Consider the following 27,519-nt stretch of genomic DNA (forward strand, 5'->3'; position numbering starts at 1 on the left):
TTTTAGTGATCCAATACGTAATATGGTACATTTATCATAATTTGGTTTTAATCCAGAGAGGATAGCAAATGTATCTAGATCCTCTAAGAGGCCGTGGAGAGATTCTAGTTGTGGTTTTAAAAGAAAACATGAATCATCAGCGTACAATGACACCTTAGTTTTTAGGCCCTGGATTTCTAATCCCTTAATATTAATGTTTGATCTAATTTTAACAGCTAACATTTCGATGGCAATAATAAATAGATATGCCGATAGTGGACAACCTTGTTTTACTCCTATAGATAGTTTAAAACTTTCTGAGATGTAGCCATTATTTACTATTTTACACCTAGGGTTACTATACATAATTTTAACCCATTTTATAAGAGATTCCCCAAAATTGAAATATTCTAGGCATTTATATATAAACTCCAGTCGTACTTTATCAAAAGAGTTTTCAAAATCAGCTATGAAAACCAGGCCTGGTGTCCCCGATATTTCATAGTGTTCTATTGTTTCCAGTACTTGCCTTATATTATCTCCAATGTATCGTCCATGTAAAAAACCTGTCTGATTAGGATGAATAAAATCTGACAAAACTTTTTTTATTCTATATGACAAACATTTTGCTAGGATTTATGCATCAAAACACTGAAGTGTAAGAGGTCTCCAATTTTTTAAATGGACTGGATCTTTATATGTCCCACTTGGGTCCTGTTTCAGTAATAATGATATCACACCTTCTTGTTGCGTGTCTGATAATCTATCATTTATATAGGAGTGGTTAAAACAAGCTAATAATGGTCCTTTGAGTATATCAAAAAAATGTTTGTATACTTCCACTGGTATGCCATCCAGTCCTGGAGTTTTCCCATCCTTAAAGGCCCCAATTGCATCAAGTAGTTCCTCCTCTGTAATTAGGCCTTCACATGAGTCTTTCTGTACAGATGTTAATTTTACATTATTATTGGGGAAAAAATCCATACAATTAGTTTCAGTTAGTGGAGATGGAGGAGCCTGAAACGAAAACATATTCTTAAAGTACTTTACTTCCTCTTTCAAAATATCATTTGGTGAATCATGCGTGACTCCATCATTTGTAACAAGTTTTAATACGTTTTTTTTGGTAGCATTTTTATATTGAAGATTGGAAAAGAATTTGGTGCATTTTTCCCCATATTCCATCCAGTTTGCTTTATTTTTATAATATATTACACTGGATCTTTCTTGAATAAGTTCCTCCATTTCTTTTTGTTTTTCCTCTAACTTATTCTGTGCCTCTATGGTACCGTTTTTATTGTTATCTAACTGTACTGTTAGTCCTTCAATTTCCTTTTCTTAATATGGACTCTTTTGATCGAAATTGCTTTTGTTTTATAGATGAGTACTGAATTGCATGGCCTCTAAAGGCACACTTAAGTGTCCCATACAATATGGGGATCTGCTGTACCTATGTTATGTCTAAAAAAGTCAGTTATAAATTCTTCTGTCCTAGTTCTAAACAATTTATCATCTAGTAGCCTTTGATTAAATTTCCAATATCCTCGCCCACGTGGAAATTCTGTAAGAGTAATATATATGCCAATTATGTGATGGTCCGACCGCATTCTGTCCCCTATCAAACACTTTTAAACTTTTGGTGCCAGAGAGAATGATATAAGAAAGTAGTCAAGGCGACTAGCTTGATTAAGCCTCCGCCATGTATATCTCACTAGGTCAGGGTATTTAAGTCTCCATATATCGACTAATTCCAATATATCCATGACATTCCTGATTTCCTTAAGTGCCTGAGGGTGATAGTTTGTAGTGTGATTTCCTTTCCGGTCCATAGAGGTATTTAAGACCGTATTAAAATCTCCCACTATAATAATAGAGTCTAGTGTTGCTTGTAGAGTTGATAGCATTCTTATATATATTGTCAAAGAAGCTTGGATCATCATTATTCGGACCGTATAGGTTAATAAGCCAAATATGTTTATTGTCCAATAACATATTTAAAATAATCCATCTACCTTGAGGATCTGTTTGGACAAGTTGCACATTTGGATCAAAGTTATTATTAATTAAAACCATCACCCCTTTTGAATTTCTTTGCACATGGGAGAAATATATTTCCCCCCCCCAGTTCTTTTTCCACAAAACTTCATCTAAAACTGTCGAATGGGTTTCCTGTAAACAGTAGATATTATAATCCTTCTCTTTTAGCCAGGTAAATACTGATCGTCTTTTCTTATTATCTGCTAAGCCATTACAATTGTAACTGGCTATACTTATTTCACCACTTACCATAATGAGACACACCTTTCAATTATTTTTTATCAAAATATATGTTTGTAAACGTCCTATTAAAAAGTAACATAATGATTGAGTGTCTATATAGTTGTACCATGACATTTGCATCTCCACTAAGCAAACCTCCAATTGGTCCCCACTATTCCACCCGCCAAAAGCCCCCATCTCGAGTTGGGTTGTCATCCCAATGCCCGGCAGACCACCCCCGACCCCCCGCATCGCACAGCCCCGGACCGACGGATCCATCCTTCGAAAAGTGCACACAGCGCCATCCACCGAACCGAAGCAGATCCATTGCCAAATGCATTTCCATCGCCCTCACCTCGATTTTTATTACATATTGCTGTGGATCATCCTCTATAGTCCCTAACATCTTTTACTTCTTCCTTCGCAACAGTTGTGGGATACACACATACACCCACACACATTCAGCCCTTACCCCCACACAACCATAAGCTCACCCTCTCAACAATTGCACCATCCCAGAGCCCAACTCAAGAGGGTTTATGATTTACAAATGTACTTGCAGTTGCAGCTGCATGAGAAGGCCTGCAAGACCGCGCAAAAAATGAGCATAAATGTAGAGATTTATTTACCATTGTCACATCCTAGATGATGGAGATCAAATGTACACCTTCTTCCTGAAACACCCACAATACGGTCATCCGTTTTGACCATGTTCCCAAGCATCTCCATGCAGTCCGACTTTGATTTCGTGCCACCAGGGCAACAATAATATACCCCCTCTCTGAATGTCCGAGTGTGACCCCCTCCCCATGGGTTACTGCAGCTAGTGTTGCCAGCACTGCCACTGCCTGGGTGGGGGCACCCCACCGGAATCCCCACCGGCTAGGTACAAGGTCGTCAAGGTTCTCATTAGCAGCTTTGAGAATTTCCTTGTTTATTATGCTCTTCCTTTAGGGGGCTTTGGCTTTGCAGGACCAACCCTGCCAAGCAGGCTCAGAATCTTGAGGGGGCAGTGCTGCTCTTGGTCCCTGACCTCATTTTGGCTGCATACAGACCGCTTACAGCATGCACATAAAACAGTTAGGGACTTCTCCTTAGTATCTGGGCCATTCATGTGGGTGTCTAGGGTATAGGGCCATGGACCGTACCATTAAAATAGGATAATAAATAATTAGATATAGTTTATTTTAAAAATGTAGTTCCCCATGATAGGACAATAAATAAATAAGACGTATAATTCATTATAAAAGTATATCCATCATCTGAACAACATTGAAAGCCCTCTCATACCCGGCTCACAGCAATACATTGGCTCTGGGATATGCAACCATTTCATTACTCACTCACTCAACTTTCCAAACATAACAAATAAAAATAAACACACACCACACCATCCACACATACTGTGCCTTCTGTTTACTTAGTTTTTATCTTCACTATGTAGAAATAGTGCTTGTGTTCAATTAGTTATATGTGAAGATTTATAGAAAAGCTATATTTTGTATTGTATTGTTACAATCAATAACCGGGCTTGAATTGTGTTTATTTTCCTCATCTATGAGAACTTTGTAATTTTTAAAATAACCATGGAGTAGTCTTTGTGTCTCTGAACAACTGGTTATCAATATATAGTTTATCAACGACGAGAGCTACTCGTTTCGCTTTTAATCTATTTTCTTTGAAAATTGGATACAGAACTTTGCGCCGTTCTGCAATTTCTTTCGGAAACTGATCATTCATGCCAATTTTGGTCCCAGCAAGTCTTTTACCCAGGCTTTTAACCATTATTTTATCTTTAAATTAAGCAAATTTGGCAACGATTGGGCGTTCGTACCTCTGCCCTCATCGACAGCTTTGCTATAGGATGCATTTATAACCGAGATTCAGTTTGCCTGGGCTACAGCAAGGTCAGTGTGCTTAGAGAGCAGGCCATCCTTTAATCCCAGCTGAGTGAGCAGCCGGAGGATCTCTCCCCTGAGCTGCTTGATTGTGGTGCATTTTTCAGTTCCACTCGTCATCTAGTGGTTGTGTGGAAAGCATCTTGCACCTTGTGCCCAGCTGTGGATAAAAACACCTGTGATATAGCACTGCCGGCGTTAGCCTGCTCCGTTTTCATGACGGCTAGCAGCTAACTGCTACTTCACTGGAGTCCAGAACACAAACTTGCGGTCCCAGAGGTAAAGGCAAACCGCGTTGTTAGCAATAAAAAGCTAAGCTACAGCACAGTACAGTAAAGTAGATATGTTCAGTAGAGCACAGCACAGCACAATAGAGTCAGCACAGTACAGTAAAGTAGATTTGTTCAGTACAGTAACGTACTCTACTCTGGTGTGTTCTACTGTACTGTACTATGTTGGCTGACCAAACTTGTGACACAGACGTCTACGATCGGTTCTGATTTGGTCAGGCCGGGACAGACTGACCAAATTTCAACTTCTTTTCAACGTCCACGGACGTCCGGTGTCGGTCGGTGCTCAGTGGATGAGGATGCTTGTTGCAGTAAGTGGAAAGAGGCTAGGTGGTATGTGCCAATGGTAGGTGTCAGTAAGAGCTGGGAGAGGTGACATTAACTGGAGAGAGTGAGAAAAGTGAGAGGGAAAGTGAGGAGTTGTCCAGACTGCTTTCACAATCTTGCTTTGACCACTAGATGACAGAAGAGAAAGAGAAAAAAAACAGTTTTGAGCTGAACATAACAGTATGTCAGTGGAAGGGAGGACAGTAGCAGGTGACTTAACTGGTTTGTGACTACTATGATTTCCCATTGTCGCGAATTCAATGACATTCATTCCGTTACAGATGTTTTGGTAAATTCCGCTACCGATTTGGTAACAGAATTTCAAGTTTTAACAATTCAACTTAACAATTCATAAATACACGTGACATCAGTAAGAACACTAACTAATTGGTGGGACTACCTTTACATGTTACTTCTGTGAACGTTCACTATCCTCGCTCCACACGAGGGAGAGAAATGAGAAAATATGTTAAAGATACAGTATGTGGGTTTTTGGTAACAGAATTACAAGGCACATACAGAAGGCAAATTATTTCTCTAAAACGAAATATAAGTGTTGCTATTAGTTGGCAAGGGTCTTTACTTCAGCTATATTGTGTTATGATGTATTTCTAATATATTTTAAGACATTTTCTTTTATGTTTGACCAGAAACCAAGTACTTTGCTTTTTCCCGAAATGTTTAGGATGGGAAAAAGGTTCAACTAATTATACATGCCTTAATATGTATCTTTCATTTGACACCCAATTTGACATGCTCCTATGAACTTCACATGTTGGTGCTCATGGGTCCTTTTACATGGAAATGCCCACTCTGTTCTTAACTCGCCCCTCCTTATCCTTCTATGGGCTCCACTGCTCAACCACTCAGGGCTCTGGGTTAGCGGAGGAGACCTTTTCCCAGATAGCAGTTCCTCTATGGAGCTTCAGATTGTTGTGACCTCTGAGTGACTGCAGCCTCTCCAGTGGAGTGATCCTCTCTGAAACTCTCTTTGTGTGGCTGTCTGAAGGGGTTGGAATGGGTGTGATTCTGGCTGAAAACAAGTGGAAGCTGCAGGCTAGTAGATGGGGAGGGGGGCTCCAGAATGTACTCCCTTTGAAGCCAGTCTGACCCCGGAAGTGGAGATGTGAATGCCAGTGAGAGGTTCTGTGGTGATGTGAGGGGTTCTGAAGGGCTGGGTGGAATACAGACCAGACATCGGGCCTTTAGTGTAAGGTGCCGTCTTTCAGATGGGACGTTAAACGGGTGTCCTGACTCTCTGTGGTCACTAAAGATCCCATGGCACTTGTCGTAAGAGTAGGGTTGTTAACACCGGTATCCTGGCTAAATTCCCAAGCTGTCCCTCATACCTTCACAGTCACCTAATCATCACCAGCTTACAATTGGCTCATTCATCCCCCTCCTCTCCCCTGTAACTATTCCCCAGGTCGTTGCTGTAAATGAGAATGCGTTCTCAGTCAACTTACCTGGTAATATAACGGTAAAAAAATAAAAAGAAACAAATAAAAATAGGGCCTTTAGTAAACCCACTGGAACTCTGTTGATTTACACGGGACTGGGTCAGCTGAACTTGGTGAAATTCGTTTTTCTTATTACCATTTTGGTGAATTTGGCCTAATTTGAGTAATAAAAAAAACATAAAATAAACATGGATATATCTTTTATGGATAGAACATTTCTATCTATTACGTTCTCTTTCTCTCTGTGTGTGTATCCCACATCGGTTGCTATGGGGTAATGATGTTTGGAACAATATAGGATTAATCACAGTAATTGTTTGTCAAAATAAAAATTGCTTGACTAAAATGTCATTTTTGTAATGCCAATCCTGGTTATAGGTAAGAATCCTTTGAAAGAACTGCTTACATTATTACGTGTATTATTTGATAGTTGTGGAAATAAATTAAGATATGCACAATTTATATATATATATATATATATATATATATATATATATATATATATATATATATATATATATATATATATATATATACAGTACCAGTCAAAGGTTTGGACACCTACTCATTCCAGAGTTTTTCTTTATTTTTACTTTATTTTTATTAGATGCATGATAATGGTCCATTCTAAATCAAAACTAATTTCACACATATATTATTTAGTACATGTAAAAACAAGATTAAATCAAGAATAGTCTGATGGGTGAATTATATATTGTCAACTGTGAATGATGCAGTAAGGTATGAAACAGCTGCCTTTTTTTGGCGATTTTTTTCAAATCATAGTCCCACACATCATGCAGCCTAGCCCATAGGCCTATGTGTTTTGATAAGGCTTGTATCACAACTAAAGTGACCAAATAATGATTAACATTAAGCACATGAATCTGCTTTACAACCGGTGTAGCGCCTTACTTGCATACATAGTGTGTGTTTAAAGTTCGGGGAAGATCATTGTCACCATAAAAATGCACCTTTATAATAAAGCATCAAATGCATAATCCCATTTGTGTTTACTTTTGAGAATGGTGTTTTCCTGCTAATTGATTGCATGTTGGAACATTCAAGCTTATAGCCTACTGCCATGTGTGCATTGCTGCGCTTATAATGTGAGGAAAAAGCCGAATGGTTTATTAACATTTTTATAAAAAAAAATGTTTTTATTTTACCCCCTTTTTCTCAATATCCAATTGCGATCTTGTCTCATCGCTGCAACTCCCCAACGGGCTCGGGAGAGGCTAAGGTCGAGTCATCCATCCTCCGAAACATGACCCCGCCCAACCGCGCTTCTTAACACCCACCCGCTTAACCCGGAGGCCAACCGCACCAATGTGTCGGAGGAAACGCTATTCAACTGACGACCAAGGTCAGCCTGCAGGCGCACGGCCTGCCACAAGGAGTTGCTAGAGTGCGAACTGTAAATGTGGACAGTTCTAGCATCTTCAATATGAGCCTTGGAATTCAATATGAAGGACGTATGCAGTTGCATTCCCGATGTGTCTGTCTTCACTTGTAGCCTACTTAGGAGCTGAGATAGATGCCTGTGAGAAGAACCGGATCATGTGACGGGCATTGACTAATAAGAATTGAGATATCTGAGAGAGCCATGTCAGTGAGAGGTTCTTCAGAACACGCAACCAGGAGAAGGGGCTTATAATTATTATATTCAGCCAGAGGCCACAATTGCCACTGGCTGCAAAAGGCATGGATTTCTTTAGGTGGCATTATGGCCACGCTAGGGGGATGCTGCCGGGAAATTTGAGGCATTATCAAGTGCTTGTGAATGAGAGACTGATGAAGTGTGTGCAGCCTGTGCAAGAAACAAAGCAGAGCTCATGTCTTTCATTCAAGTTTTATCAAATAATCATTAGAATGTATTAAAAATCTAAATAAATATAATAGTCATTTACAACATTAACAATGTCTACATTATATTTCTGATCAATTTGATGTTATTTTAATGGACGATAAATGAGCTTTTCTTACAAAAACAAGGATGTTTATAAGTGACACCAAACTTTTGAATGGTAGTGTATGTGTGTATATATATATATATATCAAATATATATATGTATATTTATATATATACAAAAAAGATATATCGGGGATTGGAAATTATGCAGACAATTAGATTGACGTAAACCTCAATCTATATATATATACAGTATATTAAAAAAGTCTACTTTATCTTCAAGAAGATTATGAGACCCATTCATATTTTGACATCCTTCGAATTAAACGATGCTTCTGTTTTCTGGTACTGAAAAGTACCTCAAAAGGTATCTCAAAGGAGTCAACCAGCTGTATGTCTTTACTGGAAATACAGTGATATTAAAGCTTTATGAGTGAAAATGGAATAGGAGTTGTGTCAACGAAAGCAGACTGCGTTATCTTGCGGGGAAATCACAAAGGGAAAAATGGCCACAGAGAGAACAAGTGTTCCAGCTGAATCACCTTAATGAATAAACCCCAAAGGTGTTGGAGTTATTCCATATGTCTCTGTGCTTGGTATTGTCTGTGCTCTCTGGATTCTACAGTACACATTGCAACGTTGGCGGAATGTTGGTGTAACGTTACCTAAGCTTGTGAGCTTTCTTCTGGCCAGCGTCTGGCAAATCAAAGCACTCAGCCTGTAACATGTAGTCTGTGGTAATTGGCTTTGATGAGTGGTTGTCTACATGCAGCTAGTAGCGTTCTATGTCAGAGGCTACAGCCTTCACCTTTTTAACTAGACAATCCAGAGCAGAGCTCTCACGATGCACAGATTGACTTCACCATGCTCCCGAGTGGCGCAGCGGTCTAAGGCCCTGCATCTCAGTGCAAGTGGTGTCACTACAGACCCTGGTTTGATCCCGGGCTGTATCACAACCGGTCGTGATCGGGAGTCCATAGGGTGGAGCATAATTGGCAGAGTGTCGTCCTGGTTAGGGGGGGGTTTGGCCCGAGGTAGGCCGTCTTTGTAAAATAAGAATGTGTTCTTAACCGACTTGCCTAGTTAAATAAGGCTGAGAAAAAAAACATGAAACTGATATTTGCTTCCTGTCTTCGGTATGTAGCAGGTACTTTATTTAAGTAAAATGAATCAGTACCTGATTATTGGATCAAGCAGGGATCAACCTACAGTGGTTGCTCCACTCAAAGTTTGGCGATTATGCTGCGCGACTTAATGTAATTTATGGTTTAGTACGGTACCCTGCGTCACCACTTCATTGCTCCAGACCAGCACAAGGGGGAGTTAGAGCACTGATTATGCTTTTGGGTCCTACTGTGTCTCTAACTGACAATGAATGGGCGACATAAACCTAAATAGAAACTGATAATTGTGCACGACTTCAGTATTACTTAGTAAAACTGTTGTTACACCAATGTTTTTATTATTTGATTGGGTTAGGATTATTTTGCTCTTACTGTAGTACTGTAGCCCCACTCCCGACATAGTCTTGTTGTACGGTGTCTGAGTGGCACAACGGTCTAAGACAATGCATAGCTGTGCAAGCCATCCTGCTACAGATGCTGGTTCAATACCTGTGCCACCCTTGACTGGGAGACCCATGAGATGACTGTAGGTTTTCGGTTTCTCTCCCTCTAAAACATAAAATAATTCTAAAAAACAAATTAGTAACAATGTCTCACCCCATGTTCAAGACTGGCCTTTTTCTTGCTCGTTTTACGTCATTTGAAAACAAAATCATCTCCAAAATATTGTTATTTTTTAAACAAAGCGATTATTATTTTTTAATAATTTAGAAATATATAAAAGCCCCTTGGATATTCTCACAGATATATTATTAACCCTGTTATTAGCAGGACAATATATATTGGTCATTATTGGTCATGGCTCCCGAGTGGCGCACAATGGGATTGCCTTGCAGTTCTCCAGCTGTATCCACTGAAAGCGCGCAAGGTTCAAGGCACGAGGCACGTAATGCAAAATACGTTGCTACAAATACCCTTGCCGGCCGCCACCGGGAGACCCATGAGAGGAGGCTTTTGGTTTTAATTTAGAATACTCTAATCCTCTATATGTAATTATTGGCAGAGAGTCACGTCATATTTTTCGATATACTGTAGGCCTACCGTTGGCGACATGAGTCTCATTAGTGTTGAGTAATGTGCTGTTAAAAGTGGTGTAGGTCTTATTTTTTTAAAGAGCATTTTGAAGTTAGAAGCAATAGCCTACAACTATTTCAGCTGCTCTGAGACAAGCATGGGGACTGGTCTTGATAAATCAATGAGATTTTTATTTTGACTGAATCTCCATTTGGGTATTGGTTAGACTACAATTATGGTGTAGAAATGTTATGCTCTTAGTGTGATCTTTATTTAACTGGGCAAGTCAGTTAAGAATAAATTCTTATTTACAAGGACAGCCTACTTCTTCCTCCCCGTCGGGGAATTGAGCCCCGGTCTCCCGTATGCCCGCACGACATGAGGATTCTTTAGCTAAACTGCCAAGTACTGTACCTACTCCTGACCATCACGTTGTACAGTGCCACATTTTCCATTCCATCCTAACGGAAACCCAGATGTTTTTTTGTTTTTCTTGGAATAGAAACACCATAATATTAGTAAAATTAAGCAAAATTTAATAAAATCAGTCCTATATACTATGTTTTTATAAAAAAAAGGTTTTAAATTCTCTAGTACAGCCACTATTGAAGGCTATCAAATGCTTCTCAAAGATGCCCTCTGGTGGTCAAACTAGCACTAACTAACATTAATGGTACTAGTGGTTGGCACTATTAACGTGCCATAGAATTCTGCGGCACGATGCAAGCTTTGCCACAGTACGCTGCAACTTTTAAAGGACAAACCACTGTAATTGGTTTTATTGTGTTTTTACATTGTGCCAATGCTTCTGGAGCATTAGTATACCTGGCAACATTGGCCCTAATTGACCAAGAAGCAGTGGCTCCAAGCAGGTGACCAGCCATGACCCCTTCCCGTCCTTTCCCCCAAACGGGCCCAGATCAGCCAGTGATAGGGCTGTGGGGTCAGACTGAGTTTGTTAAGGGAGATGTTTGGAGTCACAGAGTGGGGGAAGGGGCATGGAACAGTGGATTACTGGCTTAATGTTTTGACCGCAGCTGCCACCACCAACAATGCGTACACACACACACACACACACACACACACACACACACACACACACACACACACACACACACACACACACACACACACTAATTTATCCCATCAGAAGGGATAGCAGGCAGGCGGCCCCTGTAAATTAACAGTACAAAGCTTCTTTGTGGATCGTTGACAACAGGTTTCTCTTTAAAGGGCCTACCTGTCCTATAACACCTGTAATTACTCTCTGTAACCCCAGGGTCAATACCGTGGGTGATTAGAGCCAGGCTGAGCTGTGATGATAGTACCTGGGGAGAGACCGTGAGGTATGGAATGCTGTTGCTATGTTTCCACAACATTCTATCAACTGTTAATAGATGGGTTGCCTCGGCGGACGGGTTAGCGCTAATGCTAAGGGAATGCCACAGGAACTTCTGAAGCCAAAAGTATGCTGAAGTGGTTTTAGAGGAGTTGCGACCAGAGGATTGCCTGTTCCTATGGTACATTGTGTGACTATAATCGTTTATATCATATATGCCTTTTAGCAGATGGTTTCATCCAAAGTTACTTACAGCTATGCGTGTACACATTTTACGTACAGGTAGTCCCGGGAATCGAATGCATTATCCTGGCGTTGTAGACATGTGAACACACAATAACAATAAGTCATTTTATACTGCCGAGAGCACCTACAGAGCTCACTGTGTGTGATGAAAAACACAACATTCCATTCTAAATGTTCACTGTCTCTATTTCTGGAGGTGTTAAGCCTAAATAGTAGGTGGGTAGAGCTTTTCCTGTTTCTTTCTAAGGCTGCTGGGTAATGCAACCCCTTAATGCACAGAGCAGTTTCTCTCAGGAACTCCATTGTCTCCCCCTGTTAACTGCCAACCTCAAGAGACTATCGGTTCGCTCATTCAGTGTGGAGCTACCAACCACTTACAAAAGCCTTTAGATCCTAATGATCATGTTACTGTAACACTGTGTGACTTTGAGGTAGAAGGTAGGAGGGTCCAACTCCCACAAGTCACAGACATGTGGTGTTCTTGTATAAAACCAAGATAAAAGGAACCCGGATAGCTTTCGTCATAGCACAACGCTTGCTTATTTAAAGCCGTATCACCATGGCAACGGATGAAGATACATACTGTAGGTTTTCCAGTACAATGGCTGGGAGGAATTCACCGAACGACTCTGCTAATGAGGAGGAGGAGTAACCTGGACTCTTGAGTGCGAGTGGCACTATCCGTCACGGTTGGTTTCGACCGTGATTGGAAGTCATTGCGGGGAATTGTGGGGGAATGCCTCGAGTCAGGCGCGAGTGTTGAAATGAAGCCGGAGACATTTGCATCGTGAGCATGCATGTCCTCAGTGTGTGTGTGTGTGTGTGTGTGTGTGTGAGTGAATGAACGTCGCTCCATGCATGTAAATTGACAAACGGTTCAGTCGTCCAGTGTGTCTGCGCAAAGGGGAAACCTGGGAATATGAATATATCACCAGGAAACTGTGACAATTGTGGAACGAGAGAAGGATAGAAATGTCGAGTAGGAATTATCCACTGCTCGTGTACAATACCCGGCTACACTTACTGACGTAGGTATTTGTGTCTAGACAGCCCTGTCAATGTAGAATAGACAACATATGAATATGGTAATATAAATTAAACTATGCATCCACCTGTCCGGTTGGATGATAAATGCCATGTTGCATGTACAATAGACGCGGCTTCTCATGGAAACCTTGTCAGGCACTGTCAAAGTAAATGAAGCAGGAGCAGCCAACTAAAACGAAAGAGGGACACTTTCTTGTACCAGGGATAAAGATATATGCATTACCATACATACACGTTGAAGGTATGGACAGGTGTTAAAACAACGCTTAACTCTAAAGGAGTTCCCACTTCTCAGTGGCGTATGGCTATTTAAGGCTTAGTAAGGAACTTAAGGACTGTCACCCAGAGCTTAATTAAGCCCTTACCCTGCATGGCAGCCCGGGGCTTAGGTGTATCGTAGCTAATTAACACATGGTAATTAATTTGCAGAGAGGGAAGTGGATGGGATGTCGCTGAGCTGTAAGGAAGCCTCTCGAAGAGACGCTCGACTCACTGAGTGTGTTAACTTGGAACAGATGGTTCAAGAGGATGGTCTATGGCTAGAAAATATTCTGACCCCAGAGCAGTGAAAGTAGGTTTCAAGTTCATCCAGACTTCAGCTAGGATTCAGTCCCACTAGAGAAACTCGCTTAACATAACCCGTGCTCCAACTGAGACTGGGATTTTAACTAGACTTTGATTCAGGAATTGTTGATCTAGGCAGTTCAGCTGGGTATCTGAGGCGATTACAATCTGAGGCGATTACAATCATTGTCCAAGATGGTTCAGAAAAGGAGCAGGGCGAAGAGAAGGTGAATGTAACAGTTTCTCAATAACTTTGAGTCTCGCCTTGTTCCAGAGCTGTTTATCATGTTCATATTTGAGGCATTCTCGTAATAGTTGGAGAAAACTGTCTCTACTCTCCTCAACTGTGCCTAGGACAAGAGTGCAGTGTGAACAACGGAAGTCTAAAGAGGTTTAGGAGGAACTCACAGCCAGGGAGGAGACCAGAGGGATGTTATCCGTGCTTGGTGTGTGTCCAGGTGCCAGTGGCTGTGTGCTCAAAGATTAGCCATGTCTGTGCGTTTGCGTGTTTGTGTGTGTGTGTGATAGGTTCTCACTGCAGTGAACTGGTGTGTGTTTCAGGGGGTCAGAGAATTAGGAAGGTAAGAAGGTAATCCAACGGGAATTGGAAGGGAAGGTGCATGATTCACCTGCAAACTCATTCCTAAGAAAACAGAAAACCCCAAGGCACAAAAGGTTTAGTTCATTGCATAGTATTGTGTTCCTGTTGCAGACCATACAGTATCTCTCTCTCACTCGCCTTCTCTCTCCTGTTACCTTTCTCTTTCTCTGTCCCTTTCTCTATATCTCCCTCTCTCTTTGATCAGGGATTTACACAGATGCAAACGCACACACACGCACACATGGCATGGCGTCTGTGGTGGACAGATATGGCTGCAGTACAGATTAGTCGAGTGGATGTCATCCTTGACAGGCCACTTTGAAAGGGGGTCAGCCTGAAACAATGGGACCAGACGCTCCACCACTGTTAACCACCACGTATTGCTAACACGCTAAAAATCGCTAACAGACAGAATTTCACAGAGATGCTGTGATGTTTATGCACCGCACTGATAGCCACCATCGCTAACAAGCTAACAGGTGAAAACAGACAATGCCTCACAGGGATCCTATGATGTTTCCTGTCTCTTTTGGTCATGGCTACCTTCATGTAGGTTTATGTCATGTTTGGTGAAAGCAGCTGGAGTTCTAATTTAAATTGTATTTTTATGTGTACTTTTCAGCCCTTTTTCTCACCAATTTCGTGACATCCAATTGGTAGTTACAGTCTTGTCCCATCTCTACAACTCACGTACGGACTCAGGAGAGGCGAAGGTTGAGAGCCACGCGTCCTCCGAAACACGACTGCCAAGCCGCACTACTTCTTGACACACTGCCCGCTTAACCCGGAAGCCAGCCGCATCAATGTGTCAGAGGAAACACCGTACAGCTGGCAACTGAAGCGTGCATGCGCCCGGCCGCCACAAGGAGTCACTAGAGCACGATGGGACAAGGACATCCCAGCCAGCCAAACCCTCCTCTGACCCAAACGACACTGGGCCAATTGTGCGCCGCCTCATGGGTCTCCTGGTTGCGGGTGGCTGCGACACAGCCCGGGATCAAACCCAGATCTGTAGTGATGCCTCTAGCACTGCGATGCAGTGCCTTAGACCGCTGTGCCACTCGGGAGGCCAAGCACCTAGAAGTTAAGCGACTTGATCATGGGACGAAAAACCTCGATTTTTAGGATGAATCAGGTGGTGCTCGCCAAATTGAGTGATTGAATGGTAAAATAGTCAATTAACTCTTATAAGTCCTCTAAATGTATTGGTTCATAGCGTGTGTAACCAATATCATCACAGTCCTCAAGACCGCAGTAGAAATGAATGTAAAAAAACTGAATTCTTCAAGGGAAGCTATGTGGTGGCACCGGTCCAGTCCTGCTGTATAGGAAGAAGAGAATCAAAGAGTGGAGGTGGTGGAGCTACTAGCTAGCTACAGTGCTGTGTGATCTTGTTGCTGCTACTAGCTAGCTACAGTGCTGTGTGATCTTGTTGCTGCTACTAGCTAGCTACAGTGCTGTGTGATCTTGTTGCTGCTACTAGCTAGCTACAGTGCTGTGTGATCTTGTTGCTGCTACTGGCTAGCTACAGTGCTGTGTGATCTTGTTGCTGCTACTAGCTAGCTACAGTGCTGTGTGATCTTGCTAGCTGCCTTTGTTGCTGCTCTGGGCCTCCCACTTTGATCACAACATACCCTGCTGTGTCAACTTCCTTCTGCAGTCTGCCCACAGCAAGAATCTCTCTCATCTCCAGTCCCTTGCCTACTATACTATCATGACAGCATTTGCCTATTATGTCTCGACATGAAGTGAATTTGGTACAGAGCCTAATGTAATGCTGACATGAAAAGTGTTTAGATTGAGTCAGTAGTCCAAGGTGCAAAGGTATCTGTGTGTAATAATATATTTACCCATCCCTTTTGAAGTGCAGGTTTTATCCCACAAGCGATGTAGAGAAAATGCCATCAAAGTAAGAGTCCCGGCCTGCTTTCGTGTGTGTGTGATGTAGGGAAAGGGTAATTTTCCGGCAGCCCTCTCTGCGGTTCTCCGACAATGGCAGTAGGAAAGCTAGGAAAGAGAGGGATCAAAGTGAACAGACATGTTCAGCTGTCCCGTTTATTGCCGGTCCCCCTCGAGTCTTAAAAAAACAGATGTAGGTGCTTGCAACGCACTCCTGGATTACTGTGGCCACTCCAAACCGACACATTCCCATGGGAGGGTGGGTTCTGAGGAGTCTTAAACCCCAAAGCAGGCTGGGTATGTGGTGGTGGATGCTCTGAGAGGGTGTTGGACAGAGCAGCTGTCCTGTCTTTCTCAGAATGCTTCACCTGTAGCCAACACTTAGCCCTTACTTCCTGGTGCCTGGCTGACTACTGACGATAGACACGGATCTGTGCATACGATAGACACAAATCTGTGCATGCAAAAACGAGGAGCCTACGCGAGCACACATTCCTGGTGAAATAGGTTTGCATGTGGTTGGTAACAGAAGACGGAAGCTGTGTTATGTGACAGTGTGCGTGTTTGTGTGTGTGTGTGTGTGTGTGTGTGTGTGTGCGTGTGTGTGCGTGCGTGCGTGCGTGCGTGCGAGCATTTGTGTTAGACAGAGAGGAAAAGAGAGAGAGAGAGAGGGGGAAAGTGAAAAACAGAGAGAGATACACAGACAGAGAGGCAGAGCAACAATGAAAAAGAGGAGAGAGAGAGAGAGAGGTCTGTGGGACCACAGTACATTCTGTGGTATGTTCATGCATTTGGGGTTGTAGTAGTTAGTGGGAGCTCTACGGTTAAATCATCATGCATCCACATATGACATGTGGTAAGACAATTATACCTCTTCGTATTACAGTAGACATGTTCATGTCATATAAAACCCCTGTCCTCAGAGGTTCAGATATGAACATGATAAGATCGGGTCCATCCATCTAGGACCAGGGCTAAAGAGTTGACTGGATTGCAAGGCATGTACTGTACGTCTGAGCATCTGAGCATACACCCTCACCCCTCTACCCCTCCCTTTTCTCGCTCCCTTCATCATGTTTCCGTCTTTTAATAGCCCCTCGACCCTGCTTCCCCTTTCTACCCTTCCCTCTCACCTGTCTATCCCTGGCAACAGAGACAGGGAATGAGACGGTGTAGAACTATGACCAATCGGGGAAAGAGTGGATATTTAGGTTGGCCAATGGTGTAGGATGAAGTTGCCCCTATAGGGGCCAGAACTTGCTGCATTACCCTTAGGTAAGATTTCACCTGCGCTGTTGAGTCAAAATGACACACTATTTCTTCACCTGTATGCACAACATTCTCTGTGGACCCGTGTGGTGTATAATAGTGTCATATTGAAATGGCAAAGGTGTGTAGGGTTCAGCTCGCTGTGTGCAGATCAGATGTGTGTGACAGCCAGCAGGGTGAGTCATATAGGAAATGACAGCCACACTTTCAGTGTGACTCACAGTTGTTCATACGTCACTGCTGGACATAAGTGTTGCAGGTGTATGTCATATGATTTGTGTAGGTGTGTCTGTGTGTGGTGTGTGTGTTCATGTGCGAGTATCTGACATGATGTACAGTGCATTCGGGAAGTATTCAGACCCCTTCCCTTTTTCCACATTTTGTTACGTTACAGCTTTATTCTAAAATTGATAAAATACTTTTTCTCCTCATCAATCTACACATAATACCCCATAATGACAAAGCAAAAACAAGTTGTAGAAAATTTTAGCAAATGTATACATTTTTTAAAACAGAAATACCTTATTTACATAAGTATTCAGACCCTTTGCTAAGAGACTCACAATTTAGCTCAGCTGCATCCTGTTTCCATTGATTGTCCTTGAGATTGAACTTGATTCGAGTCCAACCTTCGGTAAATTCAATTGATTGGACATGATTTGGAAAGGCACACACCTGTCTATATAAGATCCCACAGTTGAGCACGTCCCCATTCTCATCGACGGGGCTGCAGTGGAGCAGGTTGAGAGCTTCAAGTTCCTTGGTGTCCACATCACCAACAAACTAACATGGTCCAAGCACACCATGACAGTTGTGAAGCGGGCACGACAAAACCTATTCCCCCCCAGGAGACTGAAAAGATTGGCCAAGGGTCCTCAGATCCTCAAAAGGTTCTACAGCTGCACCATCGAGACCTGACTGGTTGCATCACTGCCTGGTATGGCAACTGCTCGGCCTCCGACCACAATGCACTACAGAGGGTAGTGCGAACGGCCCAGTACATCACTGGGGGCAAGCTTCCTGCCATCCAGGACCTCTATACCAGGCGGTGTCAGAGGAAGGCCCTAAAAATTGTCAAAGACCCCAGCCACCCCAGTTATAGACTGTACTCTCTGCTACCGCACGGCAAGTGGTACCGGAGACCCAAGTCTATGTCCAAGAGGCTTCTAAACAGCTTCTACCTCCAAGCCATAAGACTCCTGAACATCTAGTCAACTGGCTACCCAGACTATTTGCATTGCCCCCCCCCCCCCCTCCAGACCACTGCCACTCTCTGTTGTCATCTATGCATAGTCACTTTAATTAATTAACTCTACCTACATATTACCCTAATTAACCAGTGCCCCTGCACATTGACTCTGTACCGGCACCCCCCAGTATATATTGTTATTTTTTACTGCTCCTCTTTAATTACTTGTTACTTTTATCTCTTATTCTTATCCATATATTTTTTAACTGCACTGTCGGTTAGGGGCTCATAAGTAAGTATTTCACTGTATTTGGCGCATATAACTAATACAATTTGATTTGATTTGATTGTGCATGTCAGGGCAAAAACCAAGCCATGAGGTCGAAGCAATTGTCCATCAAATCAAAATTAAATCAAATGTATTTATATATCCCTTCTTACATCAGCTGATATATCAAAGTGTTGTACAGAAACCCAGCCTAAAACCTCAAACAGCAAGCAATGCAGGTGTAGAAGCACGGTGGCTAGGACAAACTCCCTAGAAAGGCCAAAACCTTGGAAGAAACCTAGAGAGGAACCAGGCTATGAGGGGTGCCCAGTCCTCTTCTGGCTGTGCCGGGTGGAGATTATAACAGAACATGGCCAAGATGTTCAAATGTTCATAAATGACCAGCATGGTCAAACAATAGTAATCACAGTGAACAGGTCAGGGTTCCATAGCCGCAGGCAGAACAGTTGAAACTGGAGCAGCAGCACGGCCATGTGGACTGGGGACAACAAGGAGTCATCATGCCAGGTAGTCCTGAGGCATGGTGCTAGGGCTCAGGTCCTCCGAGAGAGAGAGAAAGAAAGAGAGAAAGAAAGAAAGAAAGAGAGAATTAGAGAGAGCATACTTAAATTCACACAGGACATCAGATAAGACAGGACAAATACTCCAGATATAACAGACTGGCCCTAACCCCCCAACACATAAACTACTGCAGCATAAATACTGGAGGCTGAAACAGGAGGGATCAAGAGACACTGTGGCCCCATCCGATGATACCCCCAGACAGGGCCAAACAGGCAGGATATAACCCTACCCACTTTGCCAAAGCACAGCCCCCACAAAACTAGAGGGATACCTTCAACCACCAACTTACCATCCTGAGGCCAAGTATAGCCCACAAAGATCTCCGCCACGGCACAACCCAAGGGGGGGGGCGCCAACCCAGACAGGAAGACCACGTCAGTGACTCAACCCACTCAGGTGACGCACCCCTCCTAGGGACGGCTTGGAAGAGCACCAGTAAGCCAGTGACTCAGCCCCTGTAATAGGGTTAGAGGCAGAGAATCCCAGTGGAGAGAGGGGAACCTGCCAGGCAGAGATAGCAAGGGCGGTTCTTTGCTCCAGTGCCTTTCCGTTGACCTTCACACTCCTGGGCCAGACTACACTCAATCATAGGACCTACTGAAGAGAAGTCTTCAATAAAGACTTAAAGGTTGAGATCGAGTCTGCGTCTCTCACATGGGTAGGCAGACCATTCCATAAAAATGGAGCTCTATAGGAGAAAGACTTGCCTCCAGCGGTTTGCTTAGAAATTCTAGGGACAATTAGGAGGCCTGTGTCTTGTGACCGTAGCGTACGTGTAGGTATGTACCGCAGGACCAAATCGGAAAGATAGGTAGGAGCAGATAGGTAGAGCTCCGAGACAGGATTGTGTCGATGCACAGATCTGGGGAAGGGTACCACAAAATTCTGCAGCATTGAAGGTCCCCAAGAATATAGTGGCCTCCATCATTCTTAAATGGAAGAAGTTTGGAACCACCAAGACTCTTCTTAGAGCTGGCTGCCCTGCCAAACTGAGCAATCGGGGGAGAAGGGCCTTGGACAGGGAGGTGACTAAGAAACCGATGGTATCTCTGACAGAGCTCCAGAGTTCCTCTGTGGAAATGGGAGAACCTTCCAGAAGGACAACCATCTCTGCAGCACTCCACCAATCAGGCCTTTATGGTAGAGTGGCCAGACAGACGCTACTCTCCAGTAAAAGGCACATGACAGCCCGCTTGGAGTTTGACAAAAGGCACCTAAAGGACTTAGACCAAGATTCTCTGCTCTGTGGAAACCGGCCATTTTAGTAGGTTTTTGTTTTGTCAGGGTGTTGTGGACGGGAATGGCATCTGCTTCTGATTCCAAAGGTTGCATGTTCGAATCCAGCGATAGAAAGTTGTTTTTGGTATTTTTGCTTTAATAAGCCTATCCCAAACCTTAACCTTTACCATTCAGAGTTAATGCCTAACCTTCGAAATGTGAAGTCAACGTCTAAACTTTAACCTTTAAACACTTTGAAATTTGACGCTTGGAACAACTTCAAAATTGGACATTTGAGAAACATGGATGAACGTCTAATTCTGACGCGAGACTGTGAGAGCTGGTAGGTATAACGAGCAGCGTTCCAACACCTTCATTTCACCTTGTTGGAAGCATGCCGTTGACAGATTCATCCATCTCCCTTTGAGAGCGTGTTACAAGTGCCCGGTGCGCTTCAAAACTGCAGACACAGATGCTTATAGCCATTCACGGACACACACCAGCACACAAACACGTGCACGAAGGCATGCATGCACACACCCTGACTTGGCGCATACTGTACAGCAGCCACAGACTCATTTATTACCCTAATCAATGCCTTACTACATGGGCTCTAACAAAGACTAAAACAGTCATTCTGGGGCCATAGAAAGAGACAGAAGGCTGTAAAAGGAGACATGAAACTAAATAGACTCCCTGCTGCCTTTCCCCATCTCCTCAGACGGCGTCTTTACATTTGAATCAATATGAGTTTAGCATCATAGCACCACTGCTCTGCAGCGCCAACAAAATGAGGGGACATAATTAGAGTTAGAGGAGCGACAGGAAACCCTGCACACACACACACACACTGTTTACAGCTCCAGTCAAATGGCACCCAGTGGACCTCTAATAGAACATTTATTTACTCTCTCTTTCTCTATAAGGAGTTATTACCCAGAGCAATGGGGCCCCTGTCACCTCTCACCCCCGAACCCTGGTGTTACGCTGTCTACGGTCCTCAGGGAAACACAGGCTAATGATTCCCACGGGAGGTGTCTCGCATGCTGTGTGGACCATCGCTCATGAATAATTAATTTGGTGTGTGCTTCTATTTGTCCTATTTCACACATGTACAAGTTTGTATTAACACATGTGTGAATTGGGCACGCGTTCCTTGCATATCACAACTCTCCCTGAGGCACCCTCGAAGATTATGGTCACAGCCAGGATCTGCAATTATAAACGGCGACCCTGGACCCAATTAGGCTTAAATGCCTTGCTCAAGAGCACATCGACGTTATCGGCTCGGGGCTTCGAACTAGCAACCTTTCAGTTACTGGTTCTAATTGCAAGGCTACCTGCCGGAGTGTGTATGTGTGTGTGTGTTGCTATAGAGGCTGAGTAATTGAGAATGACCCCCTAGGTCAGAGCAGTGTTCACCTGTCAGTAAGTGAAGTGAAAGTATCTATCACCCACATATACTTTCTTACCCTCAAACTCACACATACATTCTCAAACACACACCCTCCCTCAGCTCACAAGAAATGCGCCATATACAACGCACATAGCATGCATATCATCGGGCAGAATTAATGTGAAATGTCAGTTCCGGAGGACATTCTGTAAAACTTCCTTAAAGAATAATTAGAAAAAATATATATTTTCCCATGTGAAACTGCCTTTGAAACACTGCCTTGATACAGCCAAGACAGGAGACAATCGGATGATTTATTCAGTTACAGTAGCTAGGTTTCCATCCAATTGGCAACAGATCTTCATGCGAAAATTCTAAAATCTGCATGAAGAAAATATGCTAATTTCCCCACCAGTGGTGTGTTTCCACCAAACTGACTTGAAAGCAGATAAAAATCAGTGCATGATGACGCAATGCACACAAAATGTACTTTTCCGCTTAAGTTAAGTACCGAATAAAAATAGAATGTTCAATGTGTTTCCAAAGCATTTTCAACTCTACCGATAGTTAAACAGCAAATGTGCCTACTCTGGTCTTGGCACGGGCACAGTCGGTGTAAAGTACTTACAGTTGAAGTCGGAAGATTACATACACTTAGGTTGGAGTCATTAAAATTCGTTTTTCAAACACTCCGCAAATTTCTTGGTAACAAACTATAGTTTTGGCAAGTCGGTTAGGACATCTACTTTGTGCATGACACAAGTAATTTTTCCAACAATTGTTTACAGACAGATTATTTCACTTATAATTCACTGTATCACAATTCCAGTGGGTCAGAAGTTTACATACACTAAGTTGACTGTGCCTTTAAACAGCTTGAAAAATTCCAGAAAATTATGTCATGGCTTTAGAAGCTCCTGATAGGCTAATTGACATCATTTGAGACAATTGGAGATGCATCTATGGATTATTTCAAGGCCTACCTTCAAACTCAGTGACTCTTTGCTTGACATCATGGGAAAATCTAAATAAATCAGCCAAGACCTCAGAAAAAGTCTGGTTCATCCTTGGGAGCAATTTCCAAACGCCTGAAGTTACCACGTTCATCTGTACAAACAATAGTATGCAAGTATAAATACCATGGGACCACGCAGCCGTCATACCGCTCAGGAAGGAGATGTGTTCTGTCTCCGTACTTTGGTACGGAAAGTGCAAATCAATCCCAGAACAACAGCAAAGGACCTTGTGAAGATGCTGGAGGAAACAGGTACAAAAGTATCTATATCCACAGTAAAACGAGTCCTATATCGTCATAACCTGAAAGGCCGCTCAGCAAGGAAAAAGCCACTGCTCCAAAACCGCCATAAACAAGGCAGACTACTGCACATGGGGACCAATATCGTACTTTTTGGAGAAATGTCCTCTGGTTTGATGAAACTAAAATAAAACTGTTTGACCATAATGACCATCGTGATGTTTGGAGGAAAAAGTGGGATGCTTGCAAGCCAAAGAACACCATCCCAGCCTTAAAGCTCGGGGGTGGCAGCATCATGTTGTGGGGGTGCTTTTCTGCAGGAGGGACTGGTGCACTTCACAAAATAGATGGCATCATGAGGGAGGAAAATTATGTGGATATATTGAAGCAACATCTCAAGACATCAAGCAGGGAGCTAAAGCTTGATTGCAAATGGGTCTTCCAAATGAACAATGACCCAAAGCATACTTCCAAAGTTGTGGCAAAATGGCTTAAGGGCAACAAAGTCAAGGTATTGGAGTGGCCATCACAAAGCCCTGAACTCAATCTCATAGAACATTTGTGGGCAGAACTGAAGAAGTGTGTGTGAGCAAGGAGGCCTACAGACCTGACTCAGTTATACCAGCTCTGTCAGGAGGAATGGGCCAGAATTCACCCAACTTCTTGTGGGGAGCTTGTGGAAGGCTACCCGAAACGTTTGACTCAAGTTAAATAATTTAAAGGCAGTGCTACCAAATACTAATTGAGTGTATGTAAACTTCTGACCCACTGGGAATGTGAAGAAAGAAATAATTCTCTACTATTATTGTGACATTTCACATTCTTAAAACAAAGTGGTGATCCTAACTGACCTAAGGCAGGGAATTTATACTAGGATTAAATTTCAGGAATTGTGAAAAACTGAGTTTACATGTATTTGGCTAAGGTGTACGTAAACTTCAGACTTCAACTGTAAGTGAAAATACTTTAAAGTACTACTTATGTAGTTTTTTGGGGTATCTGTACTTTACTATTAATATTTTTTGACAACTTTTACTTCACTACATTACTAAAGAAAAATGTACTTTCTACTCCATACATTTTCCATGACACCCAAAAGTAATCATTACATTTTGAATGCTTAGCAGGACAGGAACATGTTCCAATTCACACACTTTTCAAGAGAACATCCTTGGTCACCCCTACTGCCTCTGATCTGGCGGATTTACTAAACACAAAAGCATATTGTAGCGACCCGTACAGACAGCGGTGTGTTATGTGGTAGACTATTAGTGGGTTGTGTTGTACTTACCAGTGTTCGCGGGGTCCGACATGCCAATCAACCTGCTATCTGCCAATCACGGGGATGCCTGGAATGTTCTGATGCCGGGCATCCTGGTGTTTGGCGGAGTGGCGTGGAGTTGGGCCTCAGAAAGTTGGGCATTGGAAGTTAAGACCAGGTTTAGCCATTGATCTCTCTCTTACGTCTGGGCTTCACAAGAGAAGGTCACGATTGGCTTGTGGGGTATTTTTTGTTTATTTGGCGTGGGCTACGGTGTAAAGTTGGGTTAATAAACCGTCAATTCGTAAACTCAACCCTCTGTCTGGACAATTGTTCCTTTACGATCTTGTCAGGTCATTACAATATTTTTGAAAGTATGTGTGAGTGTTGGAGTGTGCCCCTGGCTTTCCATACATTTTGAAAATAAGAAAATGGGGTCATCTGCTTTGCTTAATATAAGGAATTTGAAATTATTTAAACTTTTACTTTTGATACTTAAGTATATTTAGATCCAAATCATTTTTGAGTTTTACTCAAGTAACTTTAAATTAAGGTATGTATACTTTTTCTCAAGTATAACAATTGGGTACTTTTTCCACCACTACACGTGTGTTCTAGCCAACAGCGTGCAGAAACAGTGCGGGTAGATTAGACTACATTATGAGATTTTTATGGATAAGAGCGAAAACAGATTTATTTGTCAAACGGCATTCAAGCATCGATCATCATGTCACCAGAATAAGACCCTCAACATTTATTGGAATGCAGCATTAAACTCATACCGTGCACTTTCACCACCCTGTGAAATGTATCATCATGTATTTAATCTGTAGCCTAATAAACTGAACGGTTTCCCGAGTCTTACTAGGAGACACACCATGTCATCGCGTGACTACAGGTTTACTTCGATATGATGGTTATTATATTAATATTTGCGCATAAAGGAGTTTCCACCCCCATTTCTCGCATAATACATTGTACAAACACAAAAAGATCCCACCATGTCGAACGCACAAATGATCTGTCGGCATTTATGAAATTGTAGCGAAACTTCATTTCCATCACAGCTGTTTTTTTTTTATACGGTATGACTTCACCTGCATAAAAACTGTGTATAGAGACATTCTTTGTTTTTTATTTACTCTGATTGATCTATTTCTCTCTCTCTTTCCGGCCTCGGTCTCTGCCAAGTCTAATGTAATCAGGGTCGAAATGAAACGAGAGCAAATGGAATCACTCATGGGCCTTAACGAGACCATCACTCAGAGGAGACTAAAAGCTGTGTTCGAATACTCATACTAACAGCACTATCTGTACCAATTTTGACGTGAATTGAGTATATAGGATGCTTATTGGTCATAGTATGGATATAGTTAGTATGCCAAAAATTCACGGATGTCGTACCAAATTCGATATCGGGTAAAATGTGAAGTATACACACAGAGGACACTATTACAGTACTTTAAGGCCCATAATGCAATTCTTCAGGAAATGGGCTTGGCTTCACATCAATGCGGTGGGTCCCCAGCGGGACGGTTTAGCTAGCATAGGCTAATGCGATTAGCTTGAGGTTGTAAGTAACAAGACCATTTCCCAGGATACAAATTCATTGCTTTAACTAGTTATGACAAATGTTATAAAAATGTTGAGCAATGTAATAAAAGGAATTATTTTTCAAAAAAGTTACCTTACACGTTATGTTGGCTGACAATTTGTTAGCTACGCTATCCTTACGAACCACATAGCATATTATTACAGCAGTATGTTAGCTAGCTACTTAACGTTAGTTGGCTACTTATACATCAAACTTGTCAGTACATTAACTATAGGCTATTACCTAACTACCCAATGTTTATTGACTTTATTATTCTCGTCATTCTTAGCTTAGCTAAATGGTATAGTTGTTCGTTCTCAATGGACATTCGGGTGCTTTTGTCAATTCGCTCTGGCTATCTTCACCGATTTTCAGAGCCAGCAGCACAGTTACAGTCACCATTGCTCTGGATAAAATGAAAACTGCCTAATCGGCTCTGCTAGGGCGAGTAAAGCGGTCAGAGTGGTCTCATTTGTGTCTGGAAGTAGCTAGCAAACTAGCCAACGTTAGCTTTGGTGCTTGACTGCCGTTGTAAGGGCCGAACGCTCAAATCAACCCTACTCCTCTGCCCAAGCGTCCAGTGTGCGCTCTGAGAGCGAAACGCTCTGAATTTACAAACAGACAATCTGACAAAGCTCTGCGTTTACGAGCGCACTCTGGCACTCCAGATTGAATTTAAGAACATACCTGAAGTCGTAAAAAGTCGAACTAGTAATTTGTTATGCTAACTAGCTAAAAGGAGGTTGCAGAGCAACAGCATCAACTTCCTGTAGACAGGCGAAGAGCTAGTACGCTCAACTGAAAGAATACCATTTGTTTACAGTATACTAAAATGAACTAATAGTATATAGTATGTAGTATATACTCATTAAGTATGCAGTATACAATATGTTAGTATGGGTATTCGAACACAGCTTATCTCCGCTTGAGGCTTGCTGCCAACAGTATACTAGGGCTGATGGGAAATAGAGTCCTCTAGAGTTACAGTTGGAGGCTCTAGTTTTTTTTGGCCTTCTAGTACAGCAGTAAGTACTACATTTTTTGTGTTAGATTTAGTTAAACATTTTTTTTGTGGCACTTTGATATTGACCTGGGGTGGTTAATATCCCTGACAGCAGAGAGACAACTACCCCTGGGTACTGGAACTTGCCCATGAACCATCAAGCTTGAGAGAAATTGGATAGAAGTTTGCTTCCTCTTGCTTTTGAGCCACATCCCTCTATGTCCTGCCACATTACCACATTACCACATGAAAGCACAGTGTTGGTGCTTGTCTAATTGGAAGTCAGTGCACGAAAACGATATTGATATTGTGTGTAAATGCAGTGGGCTTAATGTACTGTATATAGTCTCAGTGCAAATGAGAGATGAGCCGTGGACGCCCGGAGAGGCTGAGTGACAAGGACGTCACACACATTAAGACATAACAACAGAGCACAGAGCGATGATTGACGTGTGTGGGTGGATTAATCATGTCTGTATTCATCTGTGGGTGTATTGGTGCCACAACAGTGGATGAATGAAA

At 42.5% G+C, this 27,519-nt stretch overlaps 1 protein-coding gene across 3 annotated transcripts in view; it reads left to right on the forward strand.

Moving 5' to 3' along the window:
• sorcs2 (sortilin-related VPS10 domain containing receptor 2) overlaps nucleotides 1-27,519 on the forward strand; it is a 345,517-nt gene that overhangs the window by 38,253 nt on the left and 279,745 nt on the right. The gene's annotated exons all lie outside the window — the stretch shown is intronic.

The sequence above is a fragment of the Salvelinus fontinalis genome, chromosome 36 (genome assembly GCF_029448725.1).
Source record: "Salvelinus fontinalis isolate EN_2023a chromosome 36, ASM2944872v1, whole genome shotgun sequence".
Lineage (NCBI taxonomy): Eukaryota > Metazoa > Chordata > Actinopteri > Salmoniformes > Salmonidae > Salvelinus > Salvelinus fontinalis.